The sequence below is a fragment of the Panulirus ornatus genome, chromosome 38 (assembly GCF_036320965.1).
Source record: "Panulirus ornatus isolate Po-2019 chromosome 38, ASM3632096v1, whole genome shotgun sequence".
Classification (NCBI taxonomy): domain Eukaryota; kingdom Metazoa; phylum Arthropoda; class Malacostraca; order Decapoda; family Palinuridae; genus Panulirus; species Panulirus ornatus.
Window position 1 is genome coordinate 18,544,646 of NC_092261.1, and position 17,364 is coordinate 18,562,009.

Consider the following 17,364-nt stretch of genomic DNA (forward strand, 5'->3'; position numbering starts at 1 on the left):
AAAATGTGAATCATCTACATACATGTGGATCTTCAATATTCAGCTTATCACCTACAGTCTGTGGAACTCCTAGAGTCTGTTTATCACCTATAGTCTGTGTATCACAAATTGTATGTGGATTCCTACTGTCTATGGAATTGCCATAGTCTGTGGAACTGCCACAGTCTGTGGAGCTCCTTCAGACTGTGGATCACCAACAGTTTGTGGATCTTTTACAGTTGGTGAATCTTGTAAAGTTTGTGGATCTCCTACAGTCTGTGGATGCTCCACAGTCTGTAACTCTTCTAGAGTATGTGGATCACCTACAGTTCGTGGATGTTCGAGTTGCTATGAACTTAGAGTGTTTGGATCTCCTACGTCAGGTGGATCTCCCACAGCCTCTTGATCTCCTATAGTCTGTGAACATCTTACGGTTTAAGATATAAGATTGTATGAAGGACTGACAAAGCGTATTCCGCCATTCTTATTAACCCCCAAAACTCTTTCTCAACAACTTCACATACTCTAGAGAAGCAATTGGATATACCAGAGGAGTCACGATGCACCAATTTCACGAGTACCGAGAACATAGCACCCGTGATCCAGGAAAATTCATCTGGTGTGTGCTGCTGTATCCTCCGACCCAGTGTGTCGTTACCAGTTCGTATGACGGAGGTTGGGTATGAGACCTTCCTAGCTCGACCTTTCCCTGGGCAGTCTGAATCTTTGAAATTGTGCGTATACTCGCTGCACCATTATACGTATACCAAAGGTCAAGATAAATAATCTAGCCACACGGGATCACTTGGACAGCTGGAGGCCAAGAGGGTAAAACACGGGAAGGTGGGAGAGAATGGAGGAATAGTGGGAGAGAAATGAAAAGAAGATGGGATAGGGTTGGGGTAATGAACTGTGGTGGGAGAGGAATGAAAGGAAAATGGGAGAGGGTTGGGGTAATGAACTGAGGTGGAGAGGAATGAAAGGAAAATGGGAAAGGGTTGGGGTAATGAATCATGGTGGGAAAGGAGTGAGAGAATGGTGGAAGAGAAATGCAAGAATGAGGTGTGAGAGGGTGGTGGATGATACGAGGGGAAAGATATGAAATGGTGATGGGGTGGAAAGATAATGATGGAGGGATAGAAGCTAAGGATTAAGGAAGACATGGAAGAGATGATGGGAGGTGACTTACTGGGTGGTATGGGAGGAATAAAAGGGTGATAAGAAGAGGAACAGAAAGATACGTATGGATAGGTGAATGAAGATAAAGGAGCAGATGAGAGAAGAGGAATAGAGGAATGATGTCTGAGGAATTAAGGGAACTATATAAGAAGAATGAAAAAAAGATGTTATAGGAAGAACAGATTGATGATGAGGAGGAAATGATGTGATGGTTGAAGACAGATGGAAGGAGGATGGGAGGGAAGAAAGGGTAATGGAAGAAAAAATAATGCAAGAACAAACTGAAGAAAGAGTGAGGAAGATGAAAGAGAAACGATGTGCACTGAGGAATGGAGTGCTGGAAGAGTTTTGAAAGTTGATGAGAGAGGAGTAACTGGTTACTACGGAGGGGGAAATGGAGAATAAGAGATCTGAATTAAACTGATGAGGAATGAAGTGTGGTAACTGTGTGTGACGAGAGAGAGAGAGAGAGAGAGAGAGAGAGAGAGAGAGAGAGAGAGAGAGAGAGAGAGAGAGAGAGAGAGAGAGCCTGATAGAGCGGAAGCCAGCTTAAAACGGCATTAAAGAGGCAGGCAAGCTCTCGAACGAGCCCCTGAGCGGCCGGAGATCTGGTTCTTCCCTCCCTGGCACGTCTGGCTTCAGGCTGGATCACATTACGGTGATATCACCACACTGTTCGACGTTTCTAAATAAATGTAGAGCAAAGTGACACATGGACAAAAGGACAAAGAAGGCCAACTGTACCTTGAGGACTCCAAAATGAGTTTCGAGATGTATAGTGATATCTCGAAGTAGATGAAAACGATGAAGTTTCAGTAATGAATCAGAGGAGACAAATACGAAATCTGTACTTACGAGTCGAAATCATAAGCCAAGAAAAAAGGAAAATTTAGAGATTTAAATTTGAAGGGGGGAAAAAATAGGAAACATGGAAATGTGGGAGGACCTTTCGGTAACTAATAAACGTGCGGCCCCCGCTTACCCCCATGATTTTTTGTGTTATCCCGAATAACCCAAGGGGTATAAACATGATAACTGTGTTATTTAAAAACCAAGTATAAACAAACGATAACCTTACATAAACCAAATGAATCAAAAAGTGAAACTGAGTATTCATTAATAACCTGCATTTAAACAACTCGATAACTTGTAATCAGTAATAACCACATTTATACAACCAATATTTTGGTTTCATTAAAATCTGCCAAAAAAAACGATGTAACTTGTGTTATTCGTAAAACCGAATGAATAAACACCGATAACTGGTTATCAAAAAAATTTCAAGATAAAACTTTTAAACTTGGTTATCAGTAAAAACCCGCAATGACATAAACACTGATAACTTGTGTTATTCAGTAATAACCTGCAATGACTATAACACACTGATAACTTGTGTTATTCAGTAATAACCTGCAATGACTATAACACACTGATAACTTGTGTTATTCAGTAATAACCTGCAATGACTATAACACACTGATAACTTGTGTTATTCAGTAATAAACCTGAAGTGAATACAACACAGTGATAACTTGAGTATTCATTAATAACCTGCACTTAATACAACTCGATAACTTGTATATCAGTAATAACCTGCAATGACTATAACACACTGATAACTTGTGTTATTCAGTAATAACCTGCAATGACTATAACACACTGATAACTTGTGTTATTCAGTAATAACCTGCAATGACTATAACACACTGATAACTTGTGTTATTCAGTAATAACCTGCAATGACTATAACACACTGATAACTTGTGTTATTCAGTAATAACCTGCAATGACTATAACACACTGATAACTTGTGTTATTCAGTAATAACCTGCAATGACTATAACACACTGATAACTTGTGTTATTCAGTAATAACCTGCAATGACTATAACACACTGATAACTTGTGTTATTCAGTAATAACCTGCAATGACTATAACACACTGATAACTTGTGTTATTCAGTAATAACCTGCAATGACTATAACACACTGATAACTTGTGTTATTCAGTAATAACCTGCAATGACTATAACACACTGATAACTTGTGTTATTCAGTAATAACCTGCAATGACTATAACACACTGATAACTTGTGTTATTCAGTAATAACCTGCAATGACTATAACACACTGATAACTTGTGTTATTCAGTAATAACCTGCAATGACTATAACACACTGATAACTTGTGTTATTCAGTAATAACCTGCAATGACTATAACACACTGATAACTTGTGTTATTCAGTAATAAACCTGAAGTGAATACAACACATCGATAATCTGAGTTATCCAGATAAACTTGCACTAGATACAAGACATTGATACCTTGAGTTAACTAGTAATAACCTGCAATGACTATAACACACTGATAACTTGTGTTATTCAGTAATAACCTGCAATGACTATAACACACTGATAACTTGTGTTATTCAGTAATAACCTGCAATGACTATAACACACTGATAACTTGTGTTATTCAGTAATAAACCTGAAGTGAATACAACACATCGATAATCTGAGTTATCCAGATAAACTTGCACTAGATACAAGACATTGATACCTTGAGTTAACTAGTAATAACCTGCAATGACTATAACACACTGATAACTTGTGTTATTCAGTAATAACCTGCAATGACTATAACACACTGATAACTTGTGTTATTCAGTAATAACCTGCAATGACTATAACACACTGATAACTTGTGTTATTCAGTAATAAACCTGAAGTGAATACAACACATCGATAATCTGAGTTATCCAGATAAACTTGCACTAGATACAAGACATTGATACCTTGAGTTAACTAGTAATAACCTGCAATGACTATAACACACTGATAACTTGTGTTATTCAGTAATAACCTGCAATGACTATAACACACTGATAACTTGTGTTATTCAGTAATAACCTGCAATGACTATAACACACTGATAACTTGTGTTATTCAGTAATAAACCTGAAGTGAATACAACACATCGATAATCTGAGTTATCCAGATAAACTTGCACTAGATACAAGACATTGATACCTTGAGTTAACTAGTAATAACCTGCAATGACTATAACACACTGATAACTTGTGTTATTCAGTAATAACCTGCAATGACTATAACACACTGATAACTTGTGTTATTCAGTAATAACCTGCAATGACTATAACACACTGATAACTTGTGTTATTCAGTAATAACCTGCAATGACTATAACACACTGATAACTTGTGTTATTCAGTAATAACCTGCAATGACTATAACACACTGATAACTTGTGTTATTCAGTAATAACCTGCAATGACTATAACACACTGATAACTTGTGTTATTCAGTAATAACCTGCAATGACTATAACACACTGATAACTTGTGTTATTCAGTAATAAACCTGAAGTGAATACAACACATCGATAATCTGAGTTATCCAGATAAACTTGCACTAGATACAAGACATTGATACCTTGAGTTAACTAGTAATAACCTGCAATGACTATAACACACTGATAACTTGTGTTATTCAGTAATAAACCTGAAGTGAATACAACACATCGATAATCTGAGTTATCCAGATAAACTTGCACTAGATACAAGACATTGATACCTTGAGTTAACTAGTAATAACCTGCAATGACTATAACACACTGATAACTTGTGTTATTCAGTAATAACCTGCAATGACTATAACACACTGATAACTTGTGTTATTCAGTAATAACCTGCAATGACTATAACACACTGATAACTTGTGTTATTCAGTAATAACCTGCAATGACTATAACACACTGATAACTTGTGTTATTCAGTAATAAACCTGAAGTGAATACAACACATCGATAATCTGAGTTATCCAGATAAACTTGCACTAGATACAAGACATTGATACCTTGAGTTAACTAGTAATAACCTGCAATGACTATAACACACTGATAACTTGTGTTATTCAGTAATAACCTGCAATGACTATAACACACTGATAACTTGTGTTATTCAGTAATAACCTGCAATGACTATAACACACTGATAACTTGTGTTATTCAGTAATAACCTGCAATGACTATAACACACTGATAACTTGTGTTATTCAGTAATAACCTGCAATGACTATAACACACTGATAACTTGTGTTATTCAGTAATAAACCTGAAGTGAATACAACACAGTGATAACTTGAGTATTCATTAATAACCTGCACTTAATACAACTCGATAACTTGTATATCAGTAATAACCTGCAATGACTATAACACACTGATAACTTGTGTTATTCAGTAATAACCTGCAATGACTATAACACACTGATAACTTGTGTTATTCAGTAATAACCTGCAATGACTATAACACAATGATAACCTGTGTTATCCTTTAATAAACCTGAAGTATATAACATATTACTGATTAACACAAGTTACCGATAACCTACAGTGAATACAACACAGTGATAACTTGAGTATTCATTAATAACCTGCACTTAATACAACTCGATAACTTGTATATCAGTAATAACCTACAGTTTATACAACTCAATATTTTGTGTTATCAATTAACAATCTGCACAGATAAAACGATGATAACTTGTGTTATTCAGTAATAAACCTGAAGTGAATACAACACATCGATAATCTGAGTTATCCAGATAAACTTGCACTAGATACAAGACATTGATACCTTGAGTTAACTAGTAATAACCTGCAATGACTATAACACACTGATAACTTGTGTTATTCAGTAATAACCTGCAATGACTACAACTTGTGTTACTGAGTAATAACTTGCGATGAATGCAGCACACTGATAACTTGTTATCCATAAATAACCTGCCTTGAAAACAACACACTAATTCTTTTCAGGAGTAACCTAAAGTGGATACAACACAATGAAAATTTTGTGTTGTCCAGCAATGAACTTATATAAATAAATACAACAACAATGAGCTAGTAACACTTCACCATCGACAAAGCCCATACTTTTATACAAGAAAAATCAAATATGCAAATCACACTTTGACTGTTGAACCCAAAGAGAGAAGCACCTTTACCTGTGTCTAACTGGAATACGGAGAGACCAGTTATGAACGTGTCATTGATGATGAAGCGGGTATGTATGAAAGATGCGGGCGTGGAGGGGAGAAGGTACAGCGGGCTACTCTGCTTCTCTGTCATATTATGTGACAAAATGTTTTCTTTGGCTTTTGAAATGTCTTCCTCGTTGGAACTCTTTTTTTTTCACAGTCGTTTCTGAGGCATTTTCATAATATCTGGTAAATGGAAACTGGATTATTTTTGGGAAGAAGTGGAGAGGGGGAGCATTTTAGCCTGAGATAGATGTAAATTGGGAGGTGATCAGGGCGTCTCCCTGTGTACAGAATCTTTACACACTCCTGAAGATGTCGAAAATCGTTCGAGACAGAAAAAAAGAAGAATGAGGCGAACAGCACTGAGGAACCCTCTCATTTTGCATCTTTGATCTTCGACATTTTAAGTTTTGAAAATTCTGTCTGATACCTATAAGTCTTAGGTCTTATGAGCGATAGCTTGTACTGCTCTTCGATGCTCGTATCTATGCAAATATATATTTGTGGCTTATTATTATTACTCTCTTAAAATCAAGTGCAGGTTCAGAGCAATGGTGGCTCTTACCAAGGTTAACTTGCCTCCTCGTGATGTACACAAACCTCGCCTCATATACTTTTAAACGGCGATTGACAGCAAAAAGTGTGTGATAAAAGAAGTTTGAGTTTTTTTTTTATATCGATTCGTCTCAGATGGGACGATTTTTAGGACGGCTTCAGGAATGTCTGAGAAAAGTTAGACGTAACAAAACGTGGAGTATCGAACGCAATGGTGGATATCCAACTTCTCTAATGATCTGGCGTAATGGTCTGAGTTTTCTAAGGAACGTCATGTTTCTAAGTGTAATGCCTTGCGATACATGTCCCAGTTTTCATAGTGTTATATCGGAGGAAGAACTTAAATAGATAAAGTGACAATCACACACACACACACACACACACACACACGCACAATAAGAAAGCCAAAGGTTGTATATGTATATATGCATCAGCTCATCGCTTACACTGCACTGGCTTCACCTTTTGGAATATTCTCGTTCCCTGAAATAGATTTATGGTGCAGAAATGTTTTCCTTGATCTACTGCCCAGCGTTTCAAGGCTTACAAGCATATATGATTAACGCCATAGTAGATTCAAGAAAGAAACAATTCCTATTGGGATTAGCCTTGTGAAAGGTTTGGAGGTTCTCGTGCGAAGTGTTACAGTGTAAAAAGGAGGGAATCACCCTCGTCAGACACACAGCAGGTACTAGGTAGGGTGGGAGATACACCTCTCTGATGCTGCTCCGAGCAATGAAGGTGGGAAGAGCGATGTGAGGTCAAGGACAGTGCGTGGGACGGGGGACGTGTCCAGATGAAAAGGTGGTGTTGTTACAGTGAAAGGATGATTCTAATTTGAAAGAGACGAATGTAGGGAGCAAAGGTTCTGAACTGGCTCATATACATGATGAGTGATTCTCCTAAAGAGATCTATCTGTATACAAGTATCAGATTTTTGTCAGATGATTCAGTAAGAATGAATAAATGTTTGAAATTCTAACTTTTATGGGACTTGTGGTGTCCTACTTGATAAACAGAACGGGGAATCATATGGAGGACGGGGAATTTTGGAGCTGTACTTACACAGAGGTGAAACTTGGTATAGGTAAAATGAAGAGTGGAGGCGAAGGCCTGTGAAAGTTATGGTTGAGTGGACGGAGTAAAGAAGTGGTGGAAAGTTTGAAGTAAGTGAGAAGTTGTTCCAGCAAAGGTGAGAGATTGTAAACAGATGCGTCTGACAGGGTGATAAGAAGAAAAGCTGACTCAAAGAGTCTTTCTCCGGCATGGTCTTGGATGCGAAAGCGAAAAATATACAGCGTAGGAGAAGTACCTGGAGATTTTATACCATTCTTAAACTTATGTGATCGAGGTGCAGCAAAGGTTTTACGATGGTAAAGAAATTGCTATTGGCTTGTAGGAAAGATGTATGTAGCTGTTTGAACATGTGGGAAGTTCTGAATAGAAATTTGTACTATATATATTTATATACGTGTATGTAATTTTTGCTTGTGTTTCTTTGTCTTTTATTCTGCGCACAAAGGCTTAAGTGTGTTTACATTTGTGTCAAAAACATCAGCACTAATACATTCAAGAACAAATGCTCCATAAATATTAAGTAATCAGACTGTCCAAGATATTCGACGGCACTTCCTCTGCCAACAACTCATTCAAGGGAGACGTCCCAAAACGCCTCATCACGTAGGATATACAATCTAAGTACAGACTCAGCGATTCTCAAGTAGGATAACTTTTTCACACATTGGGAAGTTGTTTGCTGAGTCCAGGGGACGACCAAGGGAGGACACCTCATCCTGCTTTCCAAGATGCGCGAGGCTTCAAACCACATATCGGTCTCGTGCCTTCCAGGGCTTCATTTGTCCCCTCCAGAGTCTAATTTGTGAACGACCCTAAATCGCTTCAGGCTCTTCTACAGAACTTGAAATCCTGGAGGGCTCTACAGTACCCTCCAACAGGCATCCAGCATTTCCCCTCTTCAATGAGCCTAGCAAGACTTTAGCAGTATAGACCTGACACCAACAAGAAGTTCAGCCCTGGGTCTTCCGATGCTACAGGACATAAGGAAGGCTTCATCACTTTAAAGTTTGAAATCCCTCAGGGATCTTGTAGTTAGAACATCGTCCTATATGGGGCTTCGATGTAGCGCCCTGTGAGTCTTGATGGCAGAGGCACTGTGTATCTGAATTCATTCAGGACTCCACACACCTTCACAAACATTTTTGGGAAATCCATCAATATGCAGCTGAAGTCCTCAGGAACTCCAGCACTGTGCACCTCGGACCGTTCGTGGTTTTCTCATTGTATGTATGCCGTAAGCTCTTCTGGGATACAGCGTTCAAGGTTTCAACGTAGCATCGTCTTCAACGTCTTACAGCTCCAGCAGTGGATACTTCAGGCCTGCCAGGGTTCCGGTGGTGCAAGCCTGTGACATACCACGGCTGTGGTAACGTATAGTTTAGACCTCACAGTTTCAACAGTTCACATTTCATTTTCTCAGGACTCACGTTCTGCATGTCCTAAACCTCTTAGGTTCCATTATTTGTGATTTACGCCTTTTACTGCTGTAGCAATGCGCACTTGAGTTCTTCTTGGGCTTTAGTGACGTAAGCGTCAAAGCATATAAATCTTTTCGCAGTGTGTGACTCTGACATCCTTCAACTCAAGGCAGTGAGCACTTCAGTGCTTATAGTACATGGTTCAAACTTTCCATGTTATCAGCTGTGCACATCTTAAACTCCCAGATTCCCAAAAGTGTCACATTAGAATTGACTGAAGCTTCACGACTGGTAGGGTCTCAAATCTTCAAGGTTCCATCAGTACCCAACTCTGACCTCACAGTGACCCAAGTCCTCTTTATGGTAAGACTCTATTCTGACGGACTTTTCAGTATATTTCTCGGGTGTTCGGCGTAGGTCAGTATTGAATCAGCTAGATAAATCAAGCTGTCTGAGCAGTCGAACCTTTCCAAGAGTCCTACAAATTACAAGAGTTTAACATTCTAGGACTACAGAGAGTTTCACATCTTCAAGCATCCTACACACACACACACACACATATATATATGGGAATGTCTTGGGAGTAAAGTCAGGGGTTGGTGAGAGGACAAGAGCAAGGTAAGGAGTAGCACTACTCTTGAAACAGGAGTGGTGGAAATATGTGACAGAGTGTAAGAAAGTAAACTCTAGATTGATATGGGTAAAACTGAAAGTGGATGGAGAGAGATGGGTGATTATTGGTGCATATACACCTGGGCATGAGAAGAAAGATCATGAGAGGGAAGTGTCTTGGGAACTGCTGAATGAGTGTGCTAGTAGTTTTGATGCACGAGACCGGGTCATAGTGATGGGTGATATGAATGCAAAGGTGAGTAATGTGGCAGTTGAGGGAATAATTGGTATACATGGGGTGTTCAGTGTTGTAAATGGAAATGGTCAAGAGCTCGTAGATTTGTGAGCTGAAAAAAAGACTGGTGATTGGGAATACCTGGTTTAAAAAGCGAGATATACATAAGTATACGTATGTAAGTAGGAGAGATGGCCAGAGAGCGTTATTGGATTACGTGTTAATTGATAAGCGCGCGAAAGAGACTTTTGGATGTTAATGTGCTGAGAGGTGCAACTGGAGGGATGTCTGATCATTATCTTGTTGAGGCGAAGGTGAAGATTTGTGGAGGTTTTCAGAAGAGAGAATACTGGGGTGAAAAGAGTGGTGAGAGTAGGTGAGGTTGTGAAGGAGACTTGTGTGAGGAAGTACCAGGAGAGACTAAGAACAGAATGGAAAAAAGGTGAGAACAAAGGACGTAAGGAGAGTGGGGGAGGAATGGGATGTATTTAGAGAAGCAGTGATGGCTTGCGCAAAAAGATGCTTATGGCATGAGAAGCGTGGGAGGTGGGCAGATTAGAAAGGGTTGTGAGTGGTGGGATGAAGAAGTAAGATTATTAGTAAAAGAAAAGAGAGAGGCATTTGGACGAATTTTGCAGGGAAATAATGCAAATGAGTGGGAGATATATAAAAGAAAGAGGCAAGAGGTCAAGAGAAAGGTGCAAGAGGTGAAAAAGAGTGCAAATGAGAGTTGGGGTGAGAGAGTATCATTAAATTTTAGGGAGAATAAAAAGATGTTTTGGAAGGAGGTAAATAAAGTGCGTAAGACAAGGGAACAAATGGGAACGTTAGTGAAGGGGGCTAATGGGGAGGTGATAACAAGTAGTGGTGATGCGAAAAGGAGATGGAGTGAGTACATTGAAGGTTTGTTGAATGTGTTTGGTAATAGATTAGCAGATATAGGGTGTTTTGGTCGAGGTGGTGTGCAAAGTGAGAGGGTTCGGGAGAATGATTTGATAAACATAGAAGCGGTAGTAAAAGCTTTGCGGAAGATGAAAGCCGGCAAGGCAGCGGATTTGGATGGTATCGCAGTGGAATTTATAAAGAAAGGGGGTGATTGTGTTGTTGACTGGTTGGTAAGGATATCTAATGTATGTATGACTCATAGTGAGGTGCCTGAATATTGGTGGAATGCTTGCATAGTGCCATTGTACAAAGGCAAAGGGGATAAAGGTGAGTCTTCAAAATACAGAGGTATAAGTTTGAGTATTCCTGGGAAATTATATGGGAGGGTATTGATTGAGAGGGTGAAGGCATGTACAGAGCATCAGATTGGGGAAGAGCAGCGTGGTTTCAGAAGTGGTAGAGGGTGTGTGGATCAGGTGTTTGCTTTGAAGAATGTATGTGAGAAATACTTAGGAAACCAAATGGATTTGCTTGTAGCATTCATGGATCTGGAGAAGGCATATGATAGAGTTGATAGAGATGCTCTGTGGAAGGTATTAAGAATATATGGTGTGGGAGGCAAGTTGTTAGAAGCAGTGAAAAGTTTTTATCGAGGATGTACGTGTAGGAAGAGAGGAATGTGATTGGTCAGTGAATGTCGGTTTGCAGCAAGGGTGCGTGATGTCTCCATTGTTGTTTAATTTGTTTGTGGATGGGGCTGTTACGGAGGTGAATGCAAGAGTTTTGGAAAGAGGAAAGCTGAGAGTAAATGTGAATAAGAGCAAGGTTATTAGGCACAGTAGGGTTGAGGGACAAGTCAATTGGGAGGTACGTTTGAATGGAGAAAAACCGGAGGAAGTGAAGTGTTTTAGATGTCTGGGAGTGAATTTGTCGGAGGATGGAACATTGGAAGCGGAAGTGAGTCATAGGGTGGGAGAGGGGGCGAAAGTTCTGGGAGCGTTGAAAAATGTGTGGAAGTCGAGAACTTATCTCGGAAAGCAAAGATGGGTATGTTTGAAGGAATAGTGGTTCCAACAATGTTATATGGTTGCGAGGTGTGGGCTATAGAAAGAATTGTGCGGAGGAGGGTGGATGTGTTGGAAATGAGATGTTTGAGGACAATATGTGGTGTGAGGTGGTTTGATCGAGTAAGTAATGAAAGGGTAAGAGAGATGCGTGGTAATAAAAAGAGTGTGGTTGAGATAGCAGAAGAGGGTGTTTTGAAATGGTTTGGTCACATGGAAAGAATGAGTGAGGAAAGATTGACCAAGAGGATATATGTGTCAGAGGTGGAGGGAACGAAGAGAAGTGGGAGACCAAATTGGAGGTGGAAGGATGGAGTGAAAAAGATTTTGAGTGATCGGGGCGTGAACATGCAGGAGGGTGAAAGGCGTGCAAGTAATAGAGTAAACTGGAACGATGTGGTATACCGGGGTGGACATGCTGTCAATAGATTGAACCAGGGTATGTGAAGCGTCTGCGGTAAACCATGGAAGGTTTTGTGGGGCCTGGATGTGGAAAGGGAGCTGTGGTGTCGGTGCATTATACATAACAGCTAGAGAATGAGTGTGAACGAATGTGGCCTTTGCTGTCTTTTTCTAGCGCTAACTTGCGCACATGCGGGGGGAGAGGGTTGGCGACGGGAATGAATTAGGGCAGACAGTATGAATTATGTACATGTTTATGTATGTATATGTCTGTGTGTGTATATATATGTATACGTTGAGATGTATAGGTATGTATAAGTGCGTGTGTGGACGTGTATGTACATACATGTGTATGTGCGTGGGTTGGGCCATTCTTTCGTCTGTTTCCTTGCGCTACCTCGCTAACGCGGGAGATAGCGACAAAGTATAATATACATATATATATATATATATATAAAAACGTATATATATATATATATATATATATATATATATATATATATATATATATATATATATATATATATATATATATATTTTTTTTTTTTTTTTTTTTTTTTATACTTTGTCGCTGTCTCCCGCGTTTGCGAGGTAGCGCAAGGAAACAGACGAAAGAAATGGCCCAACCCCCCCCATACACATGTACATACACACGTCCACACACGCAAATATACATACCTACACAGCTTTCCATGGTTTACCCCAGACGCTTCACATGCCTTGATTCAATCCACTGACAGCACGTCAACCCCTGTATACCACATCGCTCCAATTCACTCTATTCCTTGCCCTCCTTTCACCCTCCTGCATGTTCAGGCCCCGATCACACAAAATCCTTTTCACTCCATCTTTCCACCTCCAATTTGGTCTCCCTCTTCTCCTCGTTCCCTCCACCTCCGACACATATATCCTCTTGGTCAATCTTTCCTCACTCATTCTCTCCATGTGCCCAAACCATTTCAAAACACCCTCTTCTGCTCTCTCAACCACGCTCTTTTTATTTCCACACATCTCTCTCACCCTTACGTTACTTACTCGATCAAACCACCTCACACCACACATTGTCCTCAAACATCTCATTTCCAGCACATCCATCCTCCTGCGCACAACTCTATCCATAGCCCACGCCTCGCAACCATACAACATTGTTGGAACTACTATTCCTTCAAACATACCCATTTTTGCTTTCCGGGATAATGTTCTCGACTTCCACACATTTTTCAAGGCTCCCAAAATTTTCGCCCCCTCCCCCACCCTATGATCCACTTCCGCTTCCATGGTTCCATCCGCTGACAGATCCACTCCCAGATATCTAAAACACTTCACTTCCTCCAGCCTCTCACCATTCAAACTCACCTCCCAATATATATATATATATATATATATATATATATATATATATATATATATATATATATATATATATGAGTTACAGTAATTCAGGTTTTGTAGGGAATCCCTCAAGCTTTTCAGGTATTCTAGATGCGGTTCGCACGTCGCTACAAACACTTTTGACTTATCAAGAAATAAATATTTTTCCTAATCAAAATTTGACATAGTAAATTAGAGACATTATAGACTGGTTCATCCATTGTTATTCTTCACTTAAAAGGACGGACGAATGAGAGAAAAAAATAGGATATATCACACTGGAAGAGTGTGACGTATTAGGACCGGAGTTAACTTTGGCAAATCATATTCAAACAAGATTACGCTGGTTCATTGTTTTGACACATTGGATTCCAGTAAGTTTTGACAGCATCATCAACATATTCTCTGGCTGGAATACGTAATCATACAGCAGCGCTGTTACTGAGACTCACTGTGTCACTCCCTCCTGTAATCGAGTTGTCAACCACACGACAAGGAAAAAAAGTTACAGTTAAACAATTATCAATAAAAATGACGGATAAGCACAAAAACTCAACAGCAATAACCCGAGAAGCACAATCATGCGGTCACATAACCAAACAAGCATTCATCTAAAAGTGGCATCAAACATAATCAAAGGGACGCCCGAAAGATGAAATTACTTTCTGACTAGAAAATCTCAGTTACGTAAAACCTGTTCGGTTAAGGGTTCACTTTAGATGTGGCAAGTAACGGCAAAGCAGCTGGGAACGAACGGTATCCAACCTCAACCTACACAGCCAGTGAACATGGTAGCCAGGAGAGGCAACCGCATCTACCAGCCGTGGCTGCCTCCTCGTTCACTCATCCAGCCAACCAGTCAGCCAACCTGGCTGGCTGAGTGAGTGAACGAGGAGGCAGCCACTCTTATGATATTGAAAATGGTTTACATAATCAATGAAGATGTTTGTACAGTGTCGACGAGCCTGGAGCTCCCCGCTCTTTCTCGACGTCTCTCCCGTCAGCCTCTACCCCTCCAGTGCTTACTTTTTCAACGACAGTCCTACGCTAGCAATCTTATCCCGTCTCTAATTGGGTCTGTTATACACCATCCCCTGAGGTGCCTCCAAGCCTGTTGCATAATCCCCACGCCCCACAGGGTACCTTTACACCTACTGTGCCATGCCATTGCCTCCTGGGGCATCTCCAACCCTATTGTATCAATTCCGCGCCCACCCCCCTCGTGCATCTCTACGCCTGTTGTCTCATCCCCTGCGCCTCCCTATGCATCTCGCTGCCCGCTATCGCTTCCCCTTACCTGGCTCTTCCATCATCACGCTTATTGATATTCATCGCGCGACTTAAGCCTTTCCTTTACCTCTCGAATGCTGTATGTAAAGATTAATGCTATACCCACAGTGCGTCAGTCATCCCAACATCTCGTCAACCATTCCTATACCTTCTTCAGCCATCTCTTTACCTCAGTCAACCAACCCCACACCTTTTTCATCCATCCACACACACCGTCAACCCTCCCTACACCTCATCAAGCTTTCCTACACCCCTATCAATCACATCCACATTCCAACCATCTATTCCTACACCCTCTCGTTTGTTCCCACACGCGTCAATCGTCCACACTTCCCATGTTAAGAATCTACACTACGTCAATCTAATTTTTTGATACTCCTCAATTTTTTCTGTTTCTATCTTATCTCACTCAACCCCCGACTTCTCCATTCTCTCTGTTCTGTATGTCTATCTCTTGTTTAATCTTCCTTGCATTCTCCTTCCATCTCTGTCAATTTTTTGATGTTCCCTATTCTTTTTCACAGAATGATGTCCCTTAGTAATCTCTCGCTTCCTCCCCCACGTCCAAAATCCTCCTCCCGAGTACCAGTTCTAGCAATTCCACTTAACCTAGTCTCGCTCTCGTAGGACCCCCTCCACCTCTCTCCTTATCCTTATTTCCCCCTCACCTTGCTCTCCTCCGCAATCCCCTAAGTCCCCCAATCCCTCTTCATAACCTTCTCTATTCCTGCTACCTCATGCCTTCTTTCCTCGTTCTTTTCCAGAGGTCCCCTCTAGTCCTCCCTTCCTCAGCTCCCCTTCAGTTCCTTTCCCCTCACAAAGCCTATCTCCTTTCCCCCCACCTTTCACTATCAGCTGGCACAGCAAAGATCAAGAGTTGGAGTCCATCATCCTCACCGCGTCAGCAGTGCTGGGTCCAAGTGGATGCGGTCCTCAAGAAAGGTCTTAAGAGTCAGTCCTCTGAGGCAAACTGTCGGTTGCAGGATGAGAAGACACGTCACGGAGCGAGACCTTAGGCGCAGAGCAGGTCTCTGGTTACGTTTTTGAGAGGATGGCACAAGAGTCAGATATCCAAGTAAACGCTGGTCTTGGATGGATTTCCTGACAGTGTTGTTTAGAGGTGCTTTTCCCTGCTGCATTCATGACCGGATAGCCAGTATTGTCTAACGGAACCGCTCTCTCATAATCTATTTTCATAACGCTGATAGATAACGGTGTTCTTTCTGCAACCTCTCCTTCCTTGCTTCATTTACTCCCTTCTCACAACTTCCCCCTTGCTATCTTTGCATCACACCTCATTATCTCTTCCCCGGGTTTTTCAGTCTCGGTTTTCAGACTTCAGGAATTTCCCTACATCGCTCTTCACTCTTCACCCACTCTCTTACCTCGAATCAGTTATTTCTTAACCTTGCCTCGTATTCTTAATATCCCATCTACTTAACCAGCCTCTCTATCCTCGCCTTCACGGTTCAGTTGGAGGCCTCGTTGTCAATTTTTTTGCTCCCACCTCCAGCTGCCGCTCCCCATCCCTCGTCACTGACTCCCTCACCATCCTGTTCTTTTTATATTTTTCCCCTTCGTGTTCGCTCGTCCCCCTCCCACCCCTCGTCTCTTTCCCCAGACTCTTTGCCTCTCCCCTCAGGCCCTCACAACAGCAGTTCCTCAGCACACAACAGACCTCAGAAGCCACCGTATTTCCTTGGTAAGGAAGAGTCACCCCGGCCGCCACTACCGCCGCCCCGGGCATCTCATTGTCGAGCCCAAACCCCACATTACCCCCCCGTCCGTGGGTACCCCCCACCGTTCCCCTTCCTCCTTTTCCTCCGAGACCCTTTCATTTCCCTTTAACTTCCCCTCCCTGTTTCCCCTCGTTGTTTGTGATATATCCAATATATATATATATATATATATATATATATATATGTGTGTGTGTGTGTGTGTGTGTGTGTGTGTGTGTATTTTCTTTTCTATTATACTTTGTCGCTGTCTCCCGCGTTAGTGAGGTAGCGCAAGGAAACAGACGAATGAATGGCCCAACCTACATACATACACATGTATATACATACACGTCCACACACGCACATATACATATCTATATATCTCAACGTATACATATATGTATATATATATATATATATATATATATATATATATATATATATATATATATATATATATATACATACACAGACATATACATACATACACATGTACGTAATTCATACCGTCTGCCCT